At 44.3% G+C, this 24,783-nt stretch overlaps 1 protein-coding gene across 1 annotated transcript in view; it reads left to right on the top strand.

Annotated features, from left to right (window-relative positions):
• RGS12 (regulator of G protein signaling 12) overlaps positions 1-24,783 on the top strand; it is a 182,972-nt gene that overhangs the window by 35,988 nt on the left and 122,201 nt on the right. The gene's annotated exons all lie outside the window — the stretch shown is intronic.

Here is a 24,783-nt window from a genome sequence, read left to right as displayed (position 1 = left end):
ACAGTCTAAAAATGTACCAGACTTATCATCTGGCAAGTCGCTGCGATACATTTGGCAAACTTAAAACAGTCTGGTCTAATGTTGCTGTGTCTAATTAGACAGTATTAGTAAATCTGGGCAGTTTGGGATCTTTCACATGTACAAAATATTTCCGCCATCCGCACCTAAAGACGCAGCTGATTCTGCTGCTGCAGAGGTTCGTTCTACAACCCGCATGTATATATGCAAATTTCACATGTATGAAATGTCCCTTTTGAGGGTTAGTCGGCTCGTGAGATCCCCATCTCTGGGGTAAGATGGTTGGCACACACATAATGTTCACTCCCCAACAGTGGATTCTGTTCAAACCTGCTTATTTCATACTTTTCACAGCAGGGCGATGCCTGTTAGGTTGCTGCTAGAGATGAGCGTGCGTACTCGCTAAGGCAAATTACTCAAGCAAGTATAGCCTTTTTCGAGTACCTGCCCGCTCGTCTCTAAAGATTTGGGTGCCGGCGGGGGAGAGCGGTGAGTTGCGTGAGTGAGCAGGGGGGAGAGAAAGAGAGATTTCCACACCCCCCCGTTCTTCCCCACTCTCCCCCGCTGCTCCCCTCCCCCCGCCGTCACCCGAATCTTTTGAGACGAGCGGGCATATACTCGAAAAAGGCAATACTCGCTCGAGTAATTTGCCTTAGCGAGTACGCTTGCTCATCTCTAGTTGCTGCAAGTGGAACACATAAATGAGGTGGTGGGCTAAATTCGGCCTGTGGGCTTTGTGTTTGACATGTGTGAGTAATAGGGTCTATCACCCACCAACCTAAACATCATGCAACACACTTCTCCATGCCTTTTGCACAGCCTTTCTCTCCGCAGGCTCATGGCAGTTGTTGGAAGAGCTCAGCCAGCTCCTTATTGAGCTTTTCCTCATAATTCAATAGAAAACACACATATATAGAAAATCCCCTCTTCGTTGAAGACTCACCAGCTGCTGAAATGTACCGCAGGTAAAACCTCCTGCAGCTTTCTGCTAAGGGTGCGTTCACACATAGCACAAAATGATGCAGACTTTCTGCAGTAGAAAATCCGCACCAAAATTTGCAGTGTTTCCCCCATCAAAAACCGCAACAAACTCCTCAGCATTGGTGCAGATTTTACCCTTGATTGTAGTTCAGATCCGCAGCAGACTTCACCCCTTGTATTGAAAGGGTGCAGTTAACTGCAGATCTGTACCAAAATTCATGTCAAAATTGGCACTAATGGTATGTTCACACAGCAGTGGAATTTTGGGTGTGAATTTCGTCTCCAAAAACCGCATCAAAATATCCGTCTTTGTGACATGGTTTGTGGCACGAGGATTTAGCTCTGCCAATAGGCAAAATCTGTGTGAGGAATTCTGCTGCGGAAATGAGTGTTTACACGCCAAGAAGTGACATGTCGAGTACAGATGTGTAAATAAGCCCTTAGCAAAGCGCAAAAGCAGATAGGGTTCAGAGTAGAAGAGAGTAAAACTGTTGGCTGGGAGTAATTAATGTAGGTTTTGCCTAACATACATTCTGTGTGACAGGAACATATTACTGCATGAACACCTGACACCCATGCAAAACGTGTCTAAAATGGTGTTTTGGGGGAGAGGGCAGCTTTTTCTTTTTTACCTTTTTTTTTTTAGCTTTTTCACATTTATTTATCTTTATTATTTTTTTGTACACATTTTCCTTTTTGTGCATTACGGGGACACAGGTTAGTTGGGTCACATTAGCTATGTGTTCTCTGCTGTCATTAAAAAACTTTGGTACCATGTTACCCGGTAGAGCAAAATGTGTTTTTTCTTTGTTTTTTTCCCAGCAAGAGAAACTAAGTAATCTTGTTGATATGATACTTTTTAATGGTTTACAAAAATACTTGATGTTACAGCAAGCTTTCGAACCTCTCAGGGTCCTTCCTCAGGCATAATGAAATAGATCCAAAGAGGCATATATACACACACACATACTTATAACAAGGCACAGACATGGATGTGATTAATTTGCACTTAAAAGAATACCACAACAGGATGAGTAGAGAAATAAATAAATACTTATATGGTCCACTGGTAAAGTTGTAAAGGTTTTATGGTCTCTGAATTAGTGTTACAGGGTCACTAGACATTTATGTTATCTCTGCTATACTTAAAGGCACTTTCAAATACCTGGATGATATAGCCACACTGTGGTGACACAATGAAACTGAATCTGCACCATGGTGAAATAGTGACACTCTAATGTAATAAAGTGACCTAGTGATTGTATAATTGTAATGTTGACAGTACAAAATAGTAACATAGTGCCAGCGGGGAGATGGTAGCCGCATGCTGACACGCACTGTATATAAGAATGCTGTGCAGTAGTAATAATCTAGATCGTACAATGCTAATGCGGTAACACCATGACAACACAATGCCATCAAAATGATAAATGGTCTAAGATTACGGCAAGGCTGGTACTCCTTTATGCCAACTACCTGGTGATAATAAACAGATTACCTTCCTCTCGCAGGCCAAAAATTTTGATTATGTGATAATCCGGCACCTTTCAGTTCCAATTGATGTGGGATTAAAGGCTTTACTGCAGCAGTTATTTTTTGCATATCCATTTTATAATCTGGTGACTATTGGGCCTTGTTGATCCCTTTTTGATGGGATTTTACTACTAATGGTTTAGTGGTTAAGACTATTACCTTGCAGCAGATAGGTCCTATGTCAGGGCTCAAACCCAGGAGCTCCTGTGCTCCAGGCGGCAGCTTTCACTGCTGAGCTATCCAGCCGTCTGGACATCTCTCTTGCTGGACCTTAGCCTTGTTTCTGGACTCCTAATCTAGTTTCCTGTCTTGGCTCTGCCCTGCTCTTGATTGGACATACTATAAAAGTCCGGCCCTTCCACTGCATCATTGCATGATTATTGTGCTTCCCAGGCCACAGTCAAGCTCCACCTGCCTGCTCCTCTGAGACAAACTGCTACAACCATGCATCGACCTCTGGCTTCCCCTGACTACGCTACGTGCCTACTCCTTTGTATTGCAAACCGATACTTCCTGTTACTGACCCCTGGCTTCCTGTGACTAGGCTATCTGTCTGCTCGGGTTACAACACTGAGACTCCAAACCAGAACCAGATTGTGACATCCTGGGTTGACCAGGGCAACATCTGCATGGGGTTTATATTGGTTCTTCCAATGTTGACACTGTATAAATAACAAGATTTAGATACAAAATATACCGATTAGCTATAACATTAACATAAACAGGCAAAGTGAACAACACTGATTTTTTGGTGACAATGGTGTCTGTCAAGGGGTGGGATATATTAGGCTGCAAATGAGCAGTCAGTACTTGAAGTTAATGCACTGGAAGCAGGAAAAATGGGCAGGCTTAAGGATCTGAGTGACTGACTCTGACAAGAACCAAACTGGGGTGGCTAGACGACTGGGTAAGAGCATCTCCAAAAGAACAAGTGTTGTGTGGTGTTCTTTGTATGCAGTGGTTAGTTACCTACCAAACATGGTGCAAGGAATGATAATCTGTGAACTGGTGACAGGGTCATGGGTGCCCCATGCCCATTGATGTATATGGGGAGTGAAGTCCAGCCCATCTGGTCCAGTCTCATGGAAGTGCTACTTAGCACAACTTACTCAGAAAGTTACTGCTGTCTATGATAGAAAGGTGTCAGAACAAAGCGGTTGGAGCTTCCATACTGGCCCCTGTCCACTGCCGAAAGTGCCTTCAATAAGCATCAGAACTGGACCAGGAAGCAATGGAAGAAGGTGGCCTGATCTGATGGATCACATTTTCCTTTACATTATGTATTCAGCCGCTTGTGTGTGCATCGCTTTCCTGGGGAAGAAATGGCATCAGGATGTGCAGCGTCCGAGTGAGAAGTGCCAAAGTGAGGAAGACGACGGGGATTGCAAGATGGATGTCACGGGTGGCTCTGCAATCTCTCCCAGGAATGGCGGCAAAGGTGTCCTACTTGGTCACAGCACAGTGGCACAAAATACACATAAATTTCCTATTAAGATGAATGGTGGTTTGTCACGTGACGCCAGCACTTCATCTGTGTCTGTTAGTCAATAGCGGAAATAATTTGACACGAGTCCTGGTAGCTGTTTTTTGATTAGCAAACCAGAAGTGTACAGTTTACTTCAGCTTTTAGCGTAGTTAATACATGATACAATTAACAGTGGCAGCCTTGCAGGGTAATAGCAGAGCAAACGGTTATGCAGTACAGTTGATTTACTTGTAAACACAGTTTTCTCTCTTTCTATTTGAACTTGAAATGTTACCCAGTATGAATTCCCACAGGACTAGTTAAATGTTGGGCTTACTGGAAGTAGACTATGCAGATGTTGGAGTGAGAGTTAAGATGGCCGCTTTACTCTCCCTGGCTTTGACTTCACTGAGTTTTGTGTAACTCACTGTTTTAGTGGAACGGCTTCAGCTTTACTCCTCCTCCTCACTGACGGTAAGACTAGAGAACTGGTGAATCCTGGCTTCCCTGAAGAAAAGGCGTGTTGTAGCTGATCGCTCTGCAGACCTCCTCCCTGCACAACCTTCTCCGACTACTGCCCACGCATACTCTCCATTGAGACTCCTCTGACTCCTCCTTCACTTCCTGCCTTTTTCCTGCACTTTTGCTGCTCTCCTCCCCCTCAGGATACTGGCTCATACTGGTTTTCCCGCTCTGAACTCTCTCTCCTCCCCTCTACCAATCAGTGAGGGCATGACATACAGCCAATGAGCAGCCAGCTGTTGCCAAGCTTTTAGTTTAGTAAGAAAGGGGAAACAAGGTTTCTCCGACGTAAGGAACTTTCTATGTCTCCTGGAAGCACATAGCAAAGTGTGGATAGGTCATCAATAGTTGATCGTCTGGGGTTCATCGCTCGGGAACCTGACCGATCAGCTGAATGTGCGCCCGCTGATAGCACCACAATTACACGGGGGTCAGAGCAGTGGAAGTCTCTGCTCCAACCTTCGTGAAGTGGCCGGCGCTTTTAACTGCAGGCATGGCTTGCCTTGATTTCAATGAGGATCTCCTGCTAACGTCTTCATGCCAGATACCACAGGACACCTTCAGAGGTCTTGTGGAGAGATATTTTTTGGCAGCACGAAGGGCATCTACACAGTGTGTTAGGCAGGTAGTTTTAAAGGGGTTTTCCAGGTCTGAGAGCATTGATGATCTATCCTCAAGAATAGGTGATCAACAGTTGATCGGTTGCAGTTGGTAACAGGCCCTGTCCACATTGCAGCAGCCCAGGTTGATGATTGCAATCACAGCTCCCATTGAGTGGGAGCTGTGCCTAAAGTTACTAAGCTGGGCTGCTGCAATGCAGACGGAGCCGTCAGCTTCTGATTGCACCTGCATTGTCCTGAAGGTCATCAGAAGTCCCAGAAAACCCATGTAATGTTATGGCTGATTTGTGTTATCTATGTGCATTTACTGTATGTGCCAGAGACTACTGTACTGTGATGCTGCTTCCAGTTCTGCTTTTTTCATAGCCTCGGAGGAAGAATAAAATGCGATTTTATAGGTCAGCAGGAGGACTTTTGAAGACATGAATAATCACAGGGATAGAATGGAGCTTGGTTAACAGGCTTTCCACTGTGTTGGAGGCAGTCAGTGTAAACATGCAGAACACCGCACAGCTGGGAACCTCTGACCCCTGCCCCAGATCCAGCCAAGTGTCTATGGTCTTGTCAGTGGAACACAGGGGCCATTGTCCTCCATTCAATGAGCTGTAATTGGTTTTCCTATTCACTTTCCAGCCCAATCTCCTGCCTGGACTGCAAATCCCTTCAAGGGGTTTTCTTCACTTCGCTTTCTAGCAATGACCTTGACTTGTGTAGCTGATTTCTATTGAAAATATATTTTGACTGCTGTCTTTGCTGGTCATTTTATATCGTTTATTTCAGGAATGCAGAGGAAAACTGGATTTTTATATACCCTCACCTTAATGTAAAGGTATATGAAGAGCCCGAGTTAGTTGAGCCACATTGACGGACTATTATATCAAGGCGATCGCGTGGACACTGCTGCTGTAATCCATAGCTGCACGCCCGCTGATGCTGCCGGGATCACAGAAAAATCTAATCTCTTCTGTGTTTCTACCAAGCTGGTGGTTGGCACAAAGGTCTGTTGTAGTGAAGGACTGGATTTAGATTTAGGACTGGATGTGAGGACTTCACCTGCTGATCCCTTGGTTTTCACCCTTTCATCCCTACAATGTGGGATCTGGCTGTCACTATAGGGAACCCCAGACTACTACCTTAAAGCCGAATGCCTACGGACAGATTATCGCTATGGAATTCACGGTTAGACACCCCATGCAAATTCCACAGCAATGTCCGTCCATAGACATGCTGTGTTAAACAATTCTCCCCTGCCCATGAGTGGAAAACAACTGCGATTTTCCGCTTGCGGGGAGAATTGCAGCATGTTCTATTTTGTGCAGAGAATCGCACGGGCGGCTTCCTTTGCAGTCAATGGAAGACGTCCATCCCTCGATACTTCCACTGTGAGCACTGTAAAAGTATCGCGGGAATACACGTCACAGCCCAGCGCCAGCGAGTCATGCCCTCATTGTGCATGTTCGCCAGCCGAGACACTAGCGGTGGATCTGGACAGGTGAGTATAGGGTCTCCGAGGGGCGCCGGGTTTGATTCCGCTGCGAGATTTCGCAGTCAGAATCTGAGCCGGCCGTGGGCATGAGGCCTAAAAGCACTCTCGGTTGGGAGACAGCTGACGCAACTTGGCCAGGGATACCATAACACGGTTCTGGAAGGTGAGATGTAGGAGAATATAGCTGAGGTCAGGACCGACAAGACTTCTTGAGAAACATGGTATCGGAGAGTATAAACAAAAACTTAGTCGAGGAACATTCGTGGTTGAAAAGCAGGGTGTCGTGAATGGTGGTATGGGGAGGCAGGATTCAGGATATGATGCAGCAGATGGAGGTATTAAAATGTACAATATTTATTTTAAGAAGAAAGAAATAAAAAATGAAAGTAAACAATGAAATGATAACGACTTGACAATAAGTACAGGGAACTCCGCGCCAAGGATGTCGTTTTTCCTGCAGCAACAATATATACGCTGCTACCTTGGCCTATAGATAATATCAGTGACAGAAAATCATAAAACAGAACTGTGCGCAAAAGAACAAATGGGGATTAATGTGAGGTTAATAGCAGCACCTCAGCTAGTAATACCAAAGCACCCCAATTTTATATGTAAAACAAAACAGTGTAAGTACAAATCAGCAACTGGTGGACTAAAGACAGTCACAATAAATACCAGGGAGCCTGTTAGTCAGCAGGGAGATACCTTCCAAAGAAGTCCTGTATAGTGGTGTTGTCCTGATTTGCATTTCCTGAAGAGAAGTTTGGTGTAAACTACTCCTCACAAACGTCGTTTGGGGTGGTTATAGCTGCGTGCTGAATGTAAAATTGAAGAGAATGCACACTGGCACTCGTTTGCAAAAGCACGTGCCGCTCCATCCGGAAGCGGCGGTGTGAGGCGAGACTGAGGGCTAAATTTTGACGTTACACGGCTGGCCATAGTGGCCGCCGCCGCTGCTCAAATATTCCTACGCGTTACAAAGCCTAGAACTGGCTTCTTCATCAGGGAGAAAAAAACAAGTACTTTTTGAATAACTTGTATTAGCTACAGCCAATTAGATCCTAGGAATCATATTACTTTGTGCACAATATGAAATATCCTCAATACCTTAAGAACAATATAAATAAGACTTTGCAACTTTCAGTCTCTTTCCACAGCAGCACAGTTCATGGCATGTATCACACAGTTCCTCTTTAGTGTTAATACTTTACTATTATCTATGCAGTTTATCAGAAACCTACCTGAAATGTTGCCTAAGGCTTGCATACTTCCCCCTGTGAAACTATCTTAGTCCATGAATGGAAGCTCGAGTGACAGACGTTTATTAAACAGTCCCCTTGAAATAGCCTCAAGACAGCTGACTATTCTTAACCTTTGTTTGGGGTGCACAGTCAGTATCCCCTACATGGCCAGCCTCACTTACGGTTTGCTGCATGGGAGTCGCAGCTATTACCAATACAAGTTCTCCAGGGTCAAGAGCGCAACTCTACCACTGCTCTCTTCAGTCCTAGCTGCAATCCTATTGCCCTATCAAGGTATGAGCTGTAACACAGCTGCTCTCTCCCCCCTTGATTCCAGGCAGCAAGCACAGCAGCACTCTCAGCCTCCCTCTTGGCGTTGTTGGGGCTTCCTCTCAGTTTTAGGCAATGCAGTCCCAGCCTGTTGCTACTCTGCCCTGTGCCCTCAGCTCTGTTCTCCTAGCTCACAGACAGTTCTCCTGGGCAGTAACTCCTCTTTCTCACCCTTAGTTCCTGCGATCTCCTGCTGGGCAGCAAAAGTCGCCCCTTTTATGTGAGAGCCTGATCCAATCAATAACCACCTATTGAGCATGTTCAGTTCAGTTCCTGCAAAATATATCGCAAATTTTTGGTGCACTCTGCGGTTGTGGTGTAAACGTTGGCGCATCTACACAGTCCATCTCCATAGTGACTTAACCCTTTAGTGCGAGTCTCTTACAAGACCAGGTAGCAGGCTTTGCATAGAACAGGGGTGCACAACTTTTTCTGGTCTGAGGGCCACATTGCTGAACCACTTCCAAGGGCTGCAAGGGTATTCCCATCTGAGACATTTATGGTATATCCTAAGCATATGCCATAATAAATCAAAGTGAGTTCTACTTCCAGGACTCCCACCTATTAGGAGAATGAGGATCACCTTCTCCCCAATCAATACTCCAGAGAGGAAGAGACAATGCTCTCACTATTGTAGATGATGGTTGTCCTATAAACTACAATGGAGAGAGCTGCCTGCATATACAATGCCTCCTTAACTCATATACTCTTTTCTGAAGTTCCAAACAGGTCAAGAGACTTTATTCTCCTAATTTATAGGGGACCCAGACATGGCTACACAGTGCACCCTTAGTACTTGTCCTATTATATATAAGAACCAGACATGGCTACACAGTGTACCTTCAGTACTCATCCTAATATATAGGGACCCAGACATGGCTACACAGTACACCCTTAGTACTTGTCCTATTATATAGGAGAACCAGACATGGCTACACAGTGTACCTTCCTAACTCGTCCTAATATATAGGAACCCAGACATGGCTAAGGGTAAGTTTATTTTTGTACACTTAAATTTTTGTTTTTCTGGGAAGGGGTTATATGTAAAGCCCTTCCCTGAAAAACAATGCAGGGAGCTGGCAGACCATTGTTTTCAATGGAGCCGCCATCAGCAGCCGTGGCTCCATTGAAAACAATGCGTGCATTCCCTATGGTGCATGCATGTCCTATCTCTGTAAAGCACAGACACGTGCACACACCATAGGGAATGCATTAGGGCTAATAGACGCGTGTTTTTGTGAGTGCGTATGTACGCACAAAATACACGCTCGTCTGAAGCCACCCTTAGTACTTGTCCTATTATGTATGGGACCCAGACATGGCTACACAGTGGACCCTTATTTCTTGTCTTAATATATAGGGGACCCAGACATGACTACACAGTGCACGCTTAGTGCTTGTCCTAATTTATAGGGGACCTAGACATGGCTGCACAGTGCACCTTTAGTACAGGGTCTAATTTATAGGGGACCCAGACATGGCTACACAGTGCATCCTTAGTACTTGTCCTAATATATGGGGACTCCGACATGGCTACACAGTGCACCCTTAGTACTTGTCCTAAAGTATGGGGGACCTAGACATGGCTACACATTGCACCCTTAGTACAGGTTCTAATTTATAGGGGACCCAGACATGGCTACACAGTGCATCCTTAGTACTTGTCCTAATATATGGGGACTCCGACATGGCTACACAGTGCACCCTTAGTACTTGTCCTAAAGTATGGGGGACCCAGACATGGATACACAGTGCACCCTTAGTACTTGTCCTAATGTATAGGGGACCCAGACATGGCTATACAGTGCACCCTTAGTACTTGTCCTGAAGTATGGGGGACCCAGACATGGCTATACAGCGCACCCTTGGTACTTGTCCTAATTTATAGGGGACCCAGACATGACTATGCAGTACACCCTTAGTACTTGTCCTAATATATGGGGACCCAGACATGGCTACACAGTGCACCCTTAGTACTTGTCCTGAAGTATGGGGGACCCAGACATGGATACACAGTGCACCCTTAGTACTTGTCCTAAAATATAGGGGACCAGACATGGCTACACAGTGTACCCTTAGTACTTGTACTAATGTATAGGGGACCCAGACATGGCTACACAGTGCACCCTTAGTACTTGTCCTAATATATAGGGGACCCAGACATGGCTATACAGTGCACCCTTAGTACTTGTCCTAATTTATAGGGGACCCAGACATGGCTACACAGTGCACCCTTAGTACTTGTCCTAATTTATAGGGGACCCAGACACGGCAACACAGTGCACCCTTAGTACTTGTCCTAATATATAGGGGACCCAGACATGACTACTTAGTACTTGTCCTAATATATAGAGGACCCAGACATGACTACACAGTGCACCCTTAGTACTTGTCCTAATTTATAGGGGACCCAGACATGGCTACACAATACACCTTTAGTACTTGTCCATTCCTGTTATCCTGCTATTTCCCACTCCTCTTCCCCCTGACATGGAAACTACATGTGAGCAGCCAAGCTTAGATAATTCTGTGTCCAGATGATTGGGACTGGACAGAATGGCATTGCGGGCCATATGAGGCCAATGGATCGCATATTGTGCATCCATGGCGCGATAGGACACTAATTGCTCAAGCACCCTCTAGTGGGAGAGGGTGCCGTAAATGGGTTTTGTAGGACTTTAAAAAATGATACACACTTAAAAAAGTGTAAAATAAAGAAAAAAATACATACTCTCTTACTCCAACGGCTTCCCGGCCAGCGCAGGAGCCCTGGTGCCTGCTGCTTGGAGCCCAGAAGCAGCTGGCGAGTAGTCACGTGCCTTACATTGGCTGAGTGTTCATGTGCGCAATCACAACTTCAGCAGCCATATCGCTGAAGCCTATGATTGGCTGAGTGGTCACATGCACAATGAACATGACGTGATCACCCGCTGGCTTCAATTATTGTTTTATTTTACATGTCTTTAAGCTTGTAACATTTTTTTTAAACTCAGAAAACCCTTTAAGTAGCCTGGCACTATCTAGATATTTAAGGGGAATGGAGAGCTGGTTGTGCATGCTGGCCCTTTAAATGAAACATGACTAGATCTGTATATACTGCAAAATGGTATGTCCCACAGAAATCTCTTATTGGTGGTCGAGTAAGAAAAAAATATATAAATCCAGAATGCTGAAATGGTAAACCAAAGAGATTTGGGTGGTCCTGAAGCTCAATAATTACTTGGTCCTAAAACAGGTACATAGTAGAGAATGATGACCCAAAACACAAAAAGATCCTACTGGTGGAACTCGTCAGAGTCCTGTAATTTCAGGGACTCTGTCACCAGGCTCATGAAGTTTAACTAGGAGGCCACATCGTGCAGACCGACGGCTGTTACCCTTTTTGTGTATAGGGAGAGAGCTGTCACTTTGCATGCCAAGGGCGGGGAGAGGCGGGCACAGCCCGCTTCCGTGAATCGGAGTCGAATTTAATGAACTTGGTGACCGAATCCTTTTAATTTTGGCTAATACATATCCTACCTGTTACGTTGTTGGTAGGGCTGTCAACTGTCGGAACTGGACTAGATAGCACAACTGTACCGCATGTTGCCATGTGATGAGATGACATGTTGGATGTCATGTGAGATGTCATGTTGGATCACAGTATTGTATTGTCGTCATTACTAGAGGGCTCTAGTGTCACAGTGTCCCTTTCGTGGAAGGAGAGCCGCAAAGTCTTAAAGGGGATGTCCATTTACTGATCAATATTGCTGCTATAGTTTCCAACTGTCTTAAAATTAAAAAAAACAGCAGTACTTACCTGTCCTCTGCCATGGAGATCCCACACTGTTGCCACACTGTGATTGTTGCGGAAGATTACGTCTGCGGAAGTCACCTGATCGCTCCTGCCAATCAGAGGCTGCAGTATCACCACCCATTCTCCTGGCATCGACGCTTACATCCTGGGCACCATGATGCCAAGAGCTCAGAATTGAGACAATCAGAGGCTGCAGCAGCCAGGTAACCGAACAACCCCTTTAAAATAGAGCCCCGCTGGGTGCTTATGTCGCAATGCCAGTACAGCCACACATTTTGTGGCTGATGTAGGAGGCCAGAAAGTCTATGTCTACGTAAAGGATTTGGAGCTCTGTATCAGAAAAGCAGAACTCCGGCCACTGCAAAGACATATTAAGGTATTAATAGGATCCTGTCACCTACTTTTAGCACTATAGGCTAAGTTTATGGGCCAAAAGTTGGTGACCCGCTGAGTCCGGGGGATAGAAGTATTATACTTACCTCCCCAGTCGTTCTACCGGTGTGAGCTCTGAAAGCTTCTGCTGAATGCATAGTGCGGTATGCTAAGTGGTCCGCCCGTTGTCATTTTATAATGGGCAGACTACTTAGCACTGAGCAGCGGCTTTTAGTTGCAAAAAATGATTTGATTCAAAAGTATGGACCAAAAGATAGACACTTGGGTATTGCAGTGCATTATAGAACGATAGGGCATATATTGTGGTTCATACAAAGACATAGAAGGCCTTTGGTGGAGTCACTTCACCCTATATACTGGTATAAGAAAATGCACAACTCTCTTTATGTGTTTTTATGCAATGCCTAACATTTAAGATGCTGGGGATGTGCACCTCGTCTGAAGAGATATGGCGTCCAGGCTTAAGTGCTAAAGAGGTTTCCTTTAATAATTCAGGCTCTAAGCTCATGTTTATTCAGTGTGTAAATCCAATCTTATTCCAATATTACCGCCAAATATCAAAGTGGATAAATGCAGAGCCTACCGTCCGTCACGTGCTAAATGTTTATGCCAGGAAAATATGAAGGAGATGAAAGTAGCTCAGGATAAAGGACCAAGACTGCAGAAACTTTGTTCTTCCTTACTCTCATCTGTATCTTAAATGGGCATGCACATTTATGGCAATAACTAGTGATGAGCGAGCATACTCGCTAAGGGCAATTGCTTGATCGAGCATTGCCCTTAGCGAGTACCTGTCCCCCGGCGGGGGAGAGCGGGGAGGAACGGAGGGGAGATCTCTCTCTCCCTCTCTCCCCCTGCTCCCCCCTGCTTATGGCCGCAACTCGTCTGTCACCCGCGCCGGCAGCCGAACCTTTTCTTCCGAGCGGGGAGATACTCGCTAAGGACAATGCACGATCGAGTAATTGTCCTTAGCGAGGATGCTCGCTCATCTCTAGCAATAACGTTTACTCATTGAATAATAAGAGGGTTTATAACTTTCTAATGCAGTTTAGGGCCTATTTAGACCTGGATGCCAGCATTCCGTCATCCTAAAGTCAGAATTTTGGAGAATGCGACAAAACTTTGCCTTTTTGGTCATTTATGCTATTCCCCACCACTTTTTTTTTAAAAACCTTGGCATAGATTATAGCAAAAACAACTACTCCAGTTCCTAGCTGGCGTAGGTTTTCATCTTGTACACCGAGGTGTCACCAGATTAAACAAATGTTTTAAAAGGCTTGCACCTCTTTAATACATTTGTGACTTTTAACCGGTCGTCGGGTTTACTTATGCCAACTTGTGAAACAGAAGTCTATGTAAATAAGCTCCTTTCGGTTAAATTCTTTCAAGATCGTTGCTTGCTGTCAGTGGATGGGAACATTCTTGTTTATTTCTAGAAGCTAAAAACGTTAATGGACCTAATACTTTTTACAGCTGGGAATTTGTTACAATAGTATCCAGTTTATGATATTAAAGGGGTTTTCAGGATCTTAAAAAATCATGATCTATCTACAAGATAGGTTTCAATAGCTGATCAGCTGTGATTCTCTTCACTTCAGTGGAAGCTATGCCTGCAATACCCTACCTGGTCACTGCACAGTGTATGGAGCTATGAGCTTCCTGCTTCATACACTGCACCAGTGGCTCGAGCAACAGCTGATTGTACGGGATCCCGGGAGGCAAACCCTGCCAATCAGCTATTGCTCACCTATCTTGGGGATAGGTCATCAATTTTTAAGAGTTGGAAAACCCATTTAAATAAGTTGTCTAGCTTTAAACCAGTTTCTAAATAGTCTATCAGGGGATTATGAGTTAATACAGGGGGGGTTGCATTTATCTCTTGCTCTGAAGTACCTGACATATCTGTGCCCAGCATGGACAGTCTATTAATTTCATTAAAAATTGTGTAACACTTCATTTGTCCTGTGGTGGCGCTACATGGGAATTGAATACCTGTTGCCAGACTTCTGTATAGATTACAGCTATCATTATGGAATCCTTCTAACAAAATGTAATTGTCCCAATTGGATCTCTCCTTTAAATCATTTTCACTTTCACACTATGAAGGGTTGGCCAAGAATGGTATAAAACAGCTTCACGTAGTGACAGCCTGTGGAAACCTGACCTAGGACAGGTACAGTAGTACATAGTGTGTAAGGCTGAAAAATAGATATATGCCCATCTAGTTCAGCCTATTACCCCCCAATGTTAATCCAGAAGAAGGCAAAAAAAAACAATGAGATAGGAGGAAAAGGCTGGGGGTGGAGCCTAACCGTATACTAACAGGAGAGTTTATGTGCCCCTTCAAGGGGGTGGGACAGAGTGCAGCCCTGCCCACTTTACAAAATACACAACTTTCACAAAATATTTAGCTCTGCTGTCCAGTAAGAGGAAATCATCAGAACTCTGAATTTAGTTTTAGATTTTAAATGGAAACAAACATATAATATAATGTAAAATTAACTTTCATATGCAATAAACTAAGGCAAAGTATCTGCAGTCTACACGCAGCATTTTACAACACGCTCATGTGAGCCCGGCTAAATTACATCATCAGTATGTTTCTGGAGTAGAACCGGCGTACACAGAGGAATCCCACCAAACCCGGTCAGAACTAATGAACTCCATGCAGATTCCTTGGCCGGATTCGAACTCAGGACCCCAGTGCTGAGCTCCCCTTACCGGCAGCTACAGGCAGTCAAGTGAGACACTTGCTACTTATCCCCCAGCAGCCTGTGCCTGCCCCCTCTGTTCAGTAGACTGGACCCCTTTAGCGTGGATTGGAAGGTGTCATGTGACCAAGATTTCCTGAACGCCGTGCAAGATGGAACAAAATGTAAAATGTTAGTAATACAATAAAAGCCTCCAATTAACCTCTCCAATGTTAATGTGTTTAGTGTTTGCAGCGCCGTGTGCTCTGCTCTCCGCGGAGCTTCCCTTCTTGGTAACTGTAGATGAAGGATGTCACCTCATCCAAAGTCTCCTGTTCTGGAGTTCTACAAGAATTCCTTCACTTCTCTGGAATTAATCAATTCAGTTTGACTCCTCTGAGCAATGAAAAGAAGTAGCTAATATTGTCTTAAAGGGGCTTGTCCAGTCTTACCGAAATAAGGAGAAATCCATGTTTAATGAAATGTTGTGCAATTTTCTAATAGATTTTATGTTTACTTTCTTTACTATTTAAAAGATCTTTATTGGATGTCAGTGAATGGAAACCTTTTCTTTTTTTTATTTTTCCCATTTTTTTAAGGTTTTTATTTTTCCCATGCCGCATGCAAATTACCAGAGGGCAGTCCAGTGGGAGGTCCGGACCATCTTTTCTGGCGTGTGTGTCTCCCAAAACCCCACCCCTATTTGCTGCAGTGATGTGTAGGTGTCCTCGAATCACTATCATGGCAAGCTCGGGGAATGGAACTCTTGTGTGCTCTGGGACCCGGAGCTCACATGACAGTTGCATCACAGCAGTGGTAATGTGGAGGAAGTCTGCATGTCACTGCAGCAGAGAGGGGCGGTGCTATGGGAGATACACAAGCCCGCCCACCAATGAAGGCCCGCCCACTGGACTGCTCTTTGGTAATTTGGTAACTTTAAAATTTAAGACATGTTACAGAAACAACTTAGCAAAGTGCACTCATCTGTTTCTGTCCACCTTATCATGGCATATAGCTGATCTGGGCCTGTGGCAGCCAGAAAAGGAGATAGGTGTCGCAGAGATGAGACTGCATCTGTCAGATTTTCATGTCTTATCCTGTGGTTATGCTATGAAAGTCTCAGATGGGAATACCTCTTCTAAGGGGTTGTCTAGGATTTTCACTATTCATGACCTATCCTCAGGATCAGTACTTGATCGGCAAGGGTTTGCTGCCTGGGATCCCCGCTGATCAGCGGGTTTACTGTCAGTGCAGATAGTGCTGTGTGTATTGCAGAGGCCCACTTTGGTACTGCAGGCATTTAGTTCAATGGGAGATGTACCTGCAGTACTAAACCGGGCCGCTGCAATGTTGACTGTGCTATCTCCTTCCAGTGCTGTCCACTGACAGCAGGCCCAAAGATCAACTGATCAGTGGGGATCTCGAGTGGTGGACACTCTCTGATCAAATATTGATGACCTATCCTGGGGATAGGTCATGAATAGTAAAGGTACGAAACACCCCCTTTAAGTATAAGCTACTCCTCATCAGGCAGACCTCTCCCAGTCATGTATCACATTATCACCTATTCATCGATATGGGTGCCATGTTATATATTACCATAGATGCCACTTGCCAGCATACTTTGGGTGGTTTAGGTCCAGCCCAGGAGCATTTGAACCCTCCTCCAAAATGCCACAAACGTCACTCCTGCAGCTAAACTGAGATTTTGTCATAAAGACCCTGGATTATGGAACTGCTATTTATGCAATTCTCTCATATAATCGTCCTTGTGAAAGCTTGCTCTATGGAGATGATCTGAGAACATAAACCAGATATTTACATAATTGAGCAGCTCAGTCCGGATCTCTTTGGAGACGGTTCCTTTAACATGAGGAAGACACCACCTGGGCAGCTTTGTGCGGGTGATCTCCTGTAGCAATGTTGGGTATTGGAAGAATAGATTTTCTTATGTCCTTCCAATCTACAATTCATCTTGCTGCTTATCTGGTTGCTGTATTCTGAGTGATATGTTGTATCCACAGTGCGCTCCGTGCAGAGATTAGTGTTGAGCCCGCATATAGAACCCAGAGCGACGACCAGACTGCGAAATAACACACAAATGGAGAAAGCAGATTATATCCTGATACCCCTCACAACCGGCACGTCCTTATAGAAGGAGTTATATGACATTAGAAAAACATGAAGTTTTCTTCCAGAAACAGCACAACTCTCTCCTATAAGCTTTTTCTGGTACTGTATGCCCATTCCTATGAGTGTTGGTGGCGCAGTTTTGGAAGAAAGCATCTCGTTGATGACGTGGACTCTGTTACCAATGTCTTTAAGATCCTTACTCAGCTTTCTTAGAATCTTGAAAGGCAAATCTACCTAGTACGGCAGAGAGAGGCAAATCTAGTTATGTGGTAAGATGGGGGTACGTAATTTATCTACGGACGAGGTAAATGTGCTAATCAGGAGTCCAGGAGATCGGTGTAGTAACCTCAGTGTGAGATACAATGCTGGTTGCTACTCAGCTTGAGGGTTTCCACACACTTCAGTTTTTTAATGCACATGCCAATGGGACTTTCTAATGTCATCAACCTCTACCAAGCACAGCACCTTACATTGTATTTGACTTTGCCTGGTATTGCAGCTCAGTCCCATTCACTTGGGGCCATGTGACCAATGAATGGGATGTTACAGGCCTTTTCAATCAGCTGATCAGCCGGGGTCCTGAAAGGAACACCCCCACCAATCAACTATTGATGACCTATACGCAGAATAGGTTATCAATAATTTAGTCCCAGAAAACCCATGGAAAAGAGTATATAAACCTACAAATAAACTTTGCATATAAATTAATTTACATAAATAGATGAGTAAGTTTTAGTTTATTTGAAAATATATGGTCTGGCAATCTAGGGGATGCTCGCCTATAGGATCACCATCTTTTTGCTCAGGATGGTTGGTACCATGTGCAGAAAGGCTCAGGAGACTCAAATCACTTGGAATTCTGGCTTCCACCAGCTTTCTTCTACATATCACAGGAAACAGTTCTGGTACATACAGCGTCAGGGTTCACAACCTGCTAGGTTTCTGTTACTATTCCCCACCCGTCTAGAGGGCGTTCTCCTCTGTCAGACTTTTGTGATGGGCCCAGACTAGTCCACATGGATCTCAGGCTCCTAGTTCAGCATCATGCACACAGGCAGATTTCCATTGCGGAATCAGGAGCAGGCGTCTGTCTTCGGATTCCGCATCAACTACTGCCCATACTGTGCTATTGAAAAATGATTCTTCATGCACACGAGCGGAAACTAATTGCGGTTTCCGCTAGCAGATGAAAAATTGAGGTACACTCCATTTTTGCGTGCATTCCAATGCGGGCGGCTTCCATTGAAGGAAATGGAAGCCGTTTGATCAATGGCCCTTCCGCAATTGACATTGCGGAAAGGTCCCCAGAAAAGTAGGAGTTCAAAAGAAAAAAAATCTGTACTGAGCATGTCCAACGGGCTATTGTGCTGTACAGAGAAGCCGGAGAATGACAGGTACGCTGGGTCGCCTGTGTGCATGCGGCCTTCCTGATAGCTGCTGCTATAGACTCTCACTCTGGCTGGCAGCCAACTTCCCCTTGAGTGTGGCAGGAACTCATACTTTTATTCTACTTCCTGCCACACCCACAGACCATCCAGATGCACTGCAGCACCACAATGGTATTATATATGTAAAACTAACCTAGGCTTTAGGCCTTATTCACACGGGCGACAAAGTTGTGCGATTTTGTCACGTTGCTACAATGATAAAATCGCATGTATGTGAAGCCCATGCTTTCCTATGGGCTACTTCACACATGTAATGTTTAGTAGCATGCAACAACCCGACACAAAAACCTTGCAGGTCCTGCAATATGCCCATGACGTGAGGTTTTGTAGCCCATGTTTAATAAAATCATATCATAGAATGGTAGAGTTGGAAGGGACCTCCAGGGGCATCTGGTCCAACCCCCTGCTCAGTGCAGGATTCACTAAATCATCACAGACAGATGTCTGTCCAACCTTTGTTTGAAGACTTCCATTGAAGGACAACTCACCACCTCCCATGGTAACCTGTTCCATTCATCGATCACCTCACTGTCTAATATCTAATCTGTGTCTCCTCCCTTTCAGTTTCATCCCATTGCTTCTAGTCTTTCCTTGTACAAATAAGAATAGGGCTGATCCCTCTGCACTGTGACAGCCCTTCAGATATTTGTAGACAGCTATTTAGTCTCCTCTCAGCCTTTTTTTTGCAAGCTAAACATTCCCAGATCCTTTAACCGTTCCTCATAGGACATGATTTGTAGACCGCTAACCATTTTGGTTTCCCTATGGAGCTTCCTCTCTGTTACATCACATCGCAAGAAAACTCGTTTTTTGTGTGGTGCAATGCAACTTTGACGGTAGGAAATCCTACCGTCAAAGCTCTAATCTAAGCCTTGGCTGCAGAAAAAAAAACCACATACATCACCTAGAAGCGCTGTCAGCCCGGCTGCGTCTTCTTTTCGGGTCCCGAAACTGTTTCTCTTCTTCATCTTCTGGCCGGGGATTGAAAGATCCCCGCCTCCTGGAAGCACTGGCTGTGATTGGCTGACACTTAGCCAGCGGTCCATAAACCAATCACAGCCATTCATCGAGCGCTGGCTGTGATTGGCTAAGCATCAGCCAATCACAGTCAGCGTTTCCAGTAGGCAGGGATTTTTCAATGCCTGTCCAGAAGAGAAGAAGAATATCAGTGCCGGGACCCAAGGAGAAGATGCGGCGGAGCCCCAAACAGCGCGGAAGAGGTGATGAATACTTAAAAAAAAAAAATTTCTCCAACTATGGCTGATTTTCGAGGTAGGCCTTATATTTCAAGCCCCACCCCCGAAAATCCTCACATGTGGTGCCTCAAAGTCGCGGTATTGCCGTGAGAAGACGCAGTGATATCGCTATGATTTTCTTGCGGCGATGCTGTGTCGCCCGTGTGATTGAGGCCTTATCTGATATTATACTCCAGAGCTGAATTTACAATTCTACAAGTTGCTAATGGAAATCGTCAGCAAGCTTATTGTCAAACACATTCCTTGTAGTTATCTGGCATGGGTCAGTTATCTCTCCCCGCAGCAATGACTGTACAGCGTCTGTCAATTGCCAAATGGAAATCACACCAGCAGTATCTTTGCAGACATTGAGCCAGGAAGCCAGTGCTGAAGCCTTGCAGATTGTGGATGCAGCTCTGCAGTATAATGCAGGCTGTAACTCAGGATCAGTGCTAAATAAGTAGTAGAGGGGTATTACAAAGTTACAAAACTGTATTGACAAATTAATTCTTTGTATAATAAGTGTCAAATGGTGCCTGAAAGTGAAATATATATACACTTAGGTGCAGAGATTTCACCATTCATTACCCTGTGTCATGTAGCGTATTTGCAGGCACGTGCAGTAAATAAAACTGTCTGATATTCATCAAACGTCAGTAAGCTCTCTTTATGTGACGCCGGCGGAATCCATTATGAGGATTAATAGTGCGGTACAACATGATTGATGCATCCGAAACATCACAGCATCTCCTCAAGACATTCATTTACCATCAAGGGAAGGAAATAATTAGCAGCTGAGAAGCTTGCAGGGTTTTCATTAGTATGATTTGTAGCATTAGTTTTATCATTATTATTTACATTTTTTAAAAATATTTTTTTCTGGGGATTAATGAAGAGAATACTGGTCATAAAGTGGAGGCACATTTATATCACACTATTAGTAGTACGCTAGTCTGAGGAATGACTCTACCATACCCCATATCTGTCAACAAGGCACACATTTGTAGGGAATTACAGAAATGTCACCGTCTTAGGTCAATGAAAATTTTTTTTTTTCAAAATCCTGTTTAATGCTATATCCATACATTAAAGGGGAGATTTTGGCTTGGAGAACAATATGCAAATGCCCTATTAGACCATAGGAGAAGCGTGGAGCTCCTATTGATTTGAATGGGAGTGAAGCCGATGCTCTTACTTCCTACAGTGACCGCTGATGACGATGGCCAGCCCACTGCATTGACAGCAGGCCGGAGGATCATTTGATCAATGTGGGTCCTGAGAGGTGGACCCCGTCCATCAACTACTGATGACCTATCTAGATTATAGGTCATCAGTTCAAAAAGCCTGCCGAACAGATGATCGAACTCTGACATCGTTCATTCAAACCACAAATCAGCAGGTCTTAGCAGACCCTAAGGCCGGATTCACACGAGCAGAAGCTTATTTATACGCATTTTTGCTGAATGGGCATTGCGTATTTGCGCATGGATTGGCATGTTTTGCTGTACTGTTTATGAGTGCAAGTAGTGCGCAATTGTGTGCGCAAAAGGACACCAATGCTCTCAGCCATTGAAATGGCCAATAGTTTCAAGAGTTCAGAATGTTCCCTTACCCTGCGCAAAAGCGTATTTTTTGCGTGATTGAATTGCGCACGCCAAATACGTGCATGTGAACAAAATCATTGGGTTCTGAAAATCGCTGAGCAGTCACATTGAAAACAATGGGAGCGTTATAGATTAGCACCGCACTAATCGCGGTATAACGCTCTCATTGTTTTCAATAGGGACGCTCAGACAGCCGCTCGATCGCAGCGCTGAAAAGTGCTGCGATTTTCGAGCGGTGTCCTATTTTTAGGCGTTTAGCGTTCCTTATCAATGATGAGAAGTGCTAGAAGCTGGCCCTTAGACCGGATTCACACAAGTGTATCTGCGCATGAAAAAGGAAAGCGAAACACGGCTCTTACCGCAACGCCCGTGTGAGGGAGGCGTAACTCTTCTGACATCAGAAACGATGCAGCAATTTCAGAAGCAGCCGCTCAGCACACCAAGGATCCCTCCACGTACCCAGCGGAGCATAGAGGGAAGCAAAACTGAGCAGGTAGAATAATCCATCAGAGGTGGACGCAATAGGAACAGCAGGTGGCGCTATTCTAATATTTCTGGAATATATGGGGATAGAAACAAATGCAAAAAATGTTAAGAATTGTGGTCTGAACTTAACTATAAACAATATTTTTGTAGAACGACCCTTTAATAAGATGATCCTCCCTTGCAGGTACAGAAAGGACCTTTTTTCCCTCTATAGGACCCAGCACATTCATACATTTTACAAACCACTGGTTGATTTTAACGTCAGCTTGTGTAATGCTTTATCACTCCTGGTGGTGGTGCTGCAGAGAGGCTGAAAACTTGATGTTGTCTTCACATAGAGAACAGCTGATTACTGAACGGCGCTGCAGCAGAACACCCCTATGATCATCTTATGGTTAGCAAGACTCCTTTAACATAAGGGAATTGTGCAAATCAGATTACTAATATAACATATTTGACCTATTTCCTCAGTCTTTTATGAAGCTGCTCTTGGTGCTAAAGAGCAATAGGTTTCACATGTCGTAGTTATTCTTCTATTTTTGGATTGAGGCATTTTGATCATTGACAATTTCACAACAGACTGTAAAAAGAGCGGTCATGGACAAGTTTAAAGCATAACTTGTACTGACATCTGGTGGTCATTATGTATACTGCAATATCAGTATTTATTTTTGCATGGATCCGCAACAAAAATAATAGAAATGACCACTGGAACAAGACTAAACTGTCAAGAAACAAGCTAAACTAGGAGCAATATATTAGAAGCAAGCAAATATGCTGGATTTTCATGCACACATAGCTTAGGCTATAACCAACAACACATTGTAGAAGCCAGAGAGGCTATCAAATGAGGAACTCCTCCCCAAACGAGGCTAGGCTGAAGCAATGTGGTCAGCTGACCCACTGTAATGGATCAACTGCCCCAATACCAAACAACCAGACACTGCCTAAATATGCAGCTTTCTAGTTATGATGCCCCTTTAAATAGACCAGTTAGATGATAAACTCATGAGCCCAGTGCTTATTCAAGTTTCATATGACCAAATCTTAAGAGTTGTAGTTTGCAAAGTCCGACTAAATACAAGCTGCTATAAGCAATAATCCTACATTCAGTGGAGTTTCTTCATCTGTATTCCTTGTAGCACTCTCAGTAACCGATGAACACTTGGCATGCAGGAGAGCGTCGCGGAGCGCGCTGTCACATATTTATACCATTGTGCCTATGTCTTCTGTTATCTGTAATGGTTGGAATAGAGACTTGTGCAGGATGTAGAAGGTACTAGACACACATCATTTCCAGCGTGGATATATTGTAATAGCTAGGCATTCCTCTTTGGTTATTTACTAAAAGCATAGGTAACACCCTTAGGCCTTAGTCAGACGGGCGTTTGTTCGCTTGATTTGCGCATGCGCAAATCGCGTGACCGGAGGCGAAAAATCGCGGGAAAAATCTGCACCTAGCCGCGTTAATCGTCGCAGCAAAACGCCCGTCTGACCGGAGAAAAATCGCCGTGCGCATCAAAATGCGCATAAAACTTAGACTGACCAGCGAAAAAAATGATTTTGGTGCGCACATAAAACGCCGAACGCAGATAGGCGCGATCTGCGAATTGTCGTGTCCTATAATTTATCGCATATCCACATAAAAAGCGGACATGTAACCGATACCATAGCGAACCATTGGTTCTATATATGCGCGAATCGCATGCGCAAATCGCGCGAAAAAACGCCCGTCTGACTAAGGCCTAATAGTGCAACTACCTAGTGATTGCTAGTGAACATGCAGGGGGTCACACACTAAGCCCTATTGCAGACAGTAAAGAATTGGGCACTTGGTTATCATAACACTTTGGTTTTTGCTCCATGCTATTGTTTATAAATGACCCCCATGATCGGTATAGAATCATCATAACCCAAACCTAGTAATGGGATAGTCTTGCTAACTAAATATAATGCAGTTTCCTGGACTGATCCTGATATACAGCGTTAGCGGTTTTGCTGCTTGTCCTCCCAAATGGTTGACAGACTTGTTGTCAGACACTCCCCACACAGCTTCGCTAATCTATGATATAGATGGAGTAATCACACATACATCGATAATGAATAATTATTGTTTTATTAGAATTTTCTTTGAAGGTCGTTAGCTTGGCTGCACCATTGGCAGCTTTACTGGACATCTATGGAGGATCATGGAATTCCAGTGAATCCACGCTTTCACACGGACGTATTGTCATTGCGCATGATGCTAATAACCCATTGATTTGTATTGGGGAACTCTTACTAGCGTACATGCCGGGATTAATGCATGGGGATTGGCAGCACCGGTGCGCCTGCGCAAGCGATCAGTGGTAAAAACGGAATGAAATGTGCTTTGTAATTTAAGTCTATCTGGTCTGTACTGTAAGGGCTCATTCACATTGACATATTTACGCTCCATATTACATGCGTTTTATGAAGCACTGAAACCCCACTGATTTGTATTGGGGGTATTCAGACGTGCTCTTATTCATGTACGTAGAAAGAATTTCAGTATGTCCTATTTTGGACTATATTACGGACTGAAATAGCCCATTAAAGTGAATGGGGATTGCATAAATACACATAATACATGCATATTCCCTGCATATTTACATAGAAAATTAATTCGTTTTTTTTGCATGCACAATACATAATGTATAAGTGCTTGAAAAAACTTGTAATGCACAGTTTCCTTGAAAACACAATGTATTTCACAGATCGAAAATAAATACGTCCCTCTGAATGAATCCTAAGGCAAAAAGAGTAAAAATTGAGTACAGTGAG

The sequence above is a fragment of the Eleutherodactylus coqui genome, chromosome 7 (assembly GCF_035609145.1).
Source record: "Eleutherodactylus coqui strain aEleCoq1 chromosome 7, aEleCoq1.hap1, whole genome shotgun sequence".
NCBI lineage: Eukaryota > Metazoa > Chordata > Amphibia > Anura > Eleutherodactylidae > Eleutherodactylus > Eleutherodactylus coqui.
Note: the sequence above shows the minus strand (reverse complement) of the source record. Positions and strands in the feature narration are given on the sequence as shown.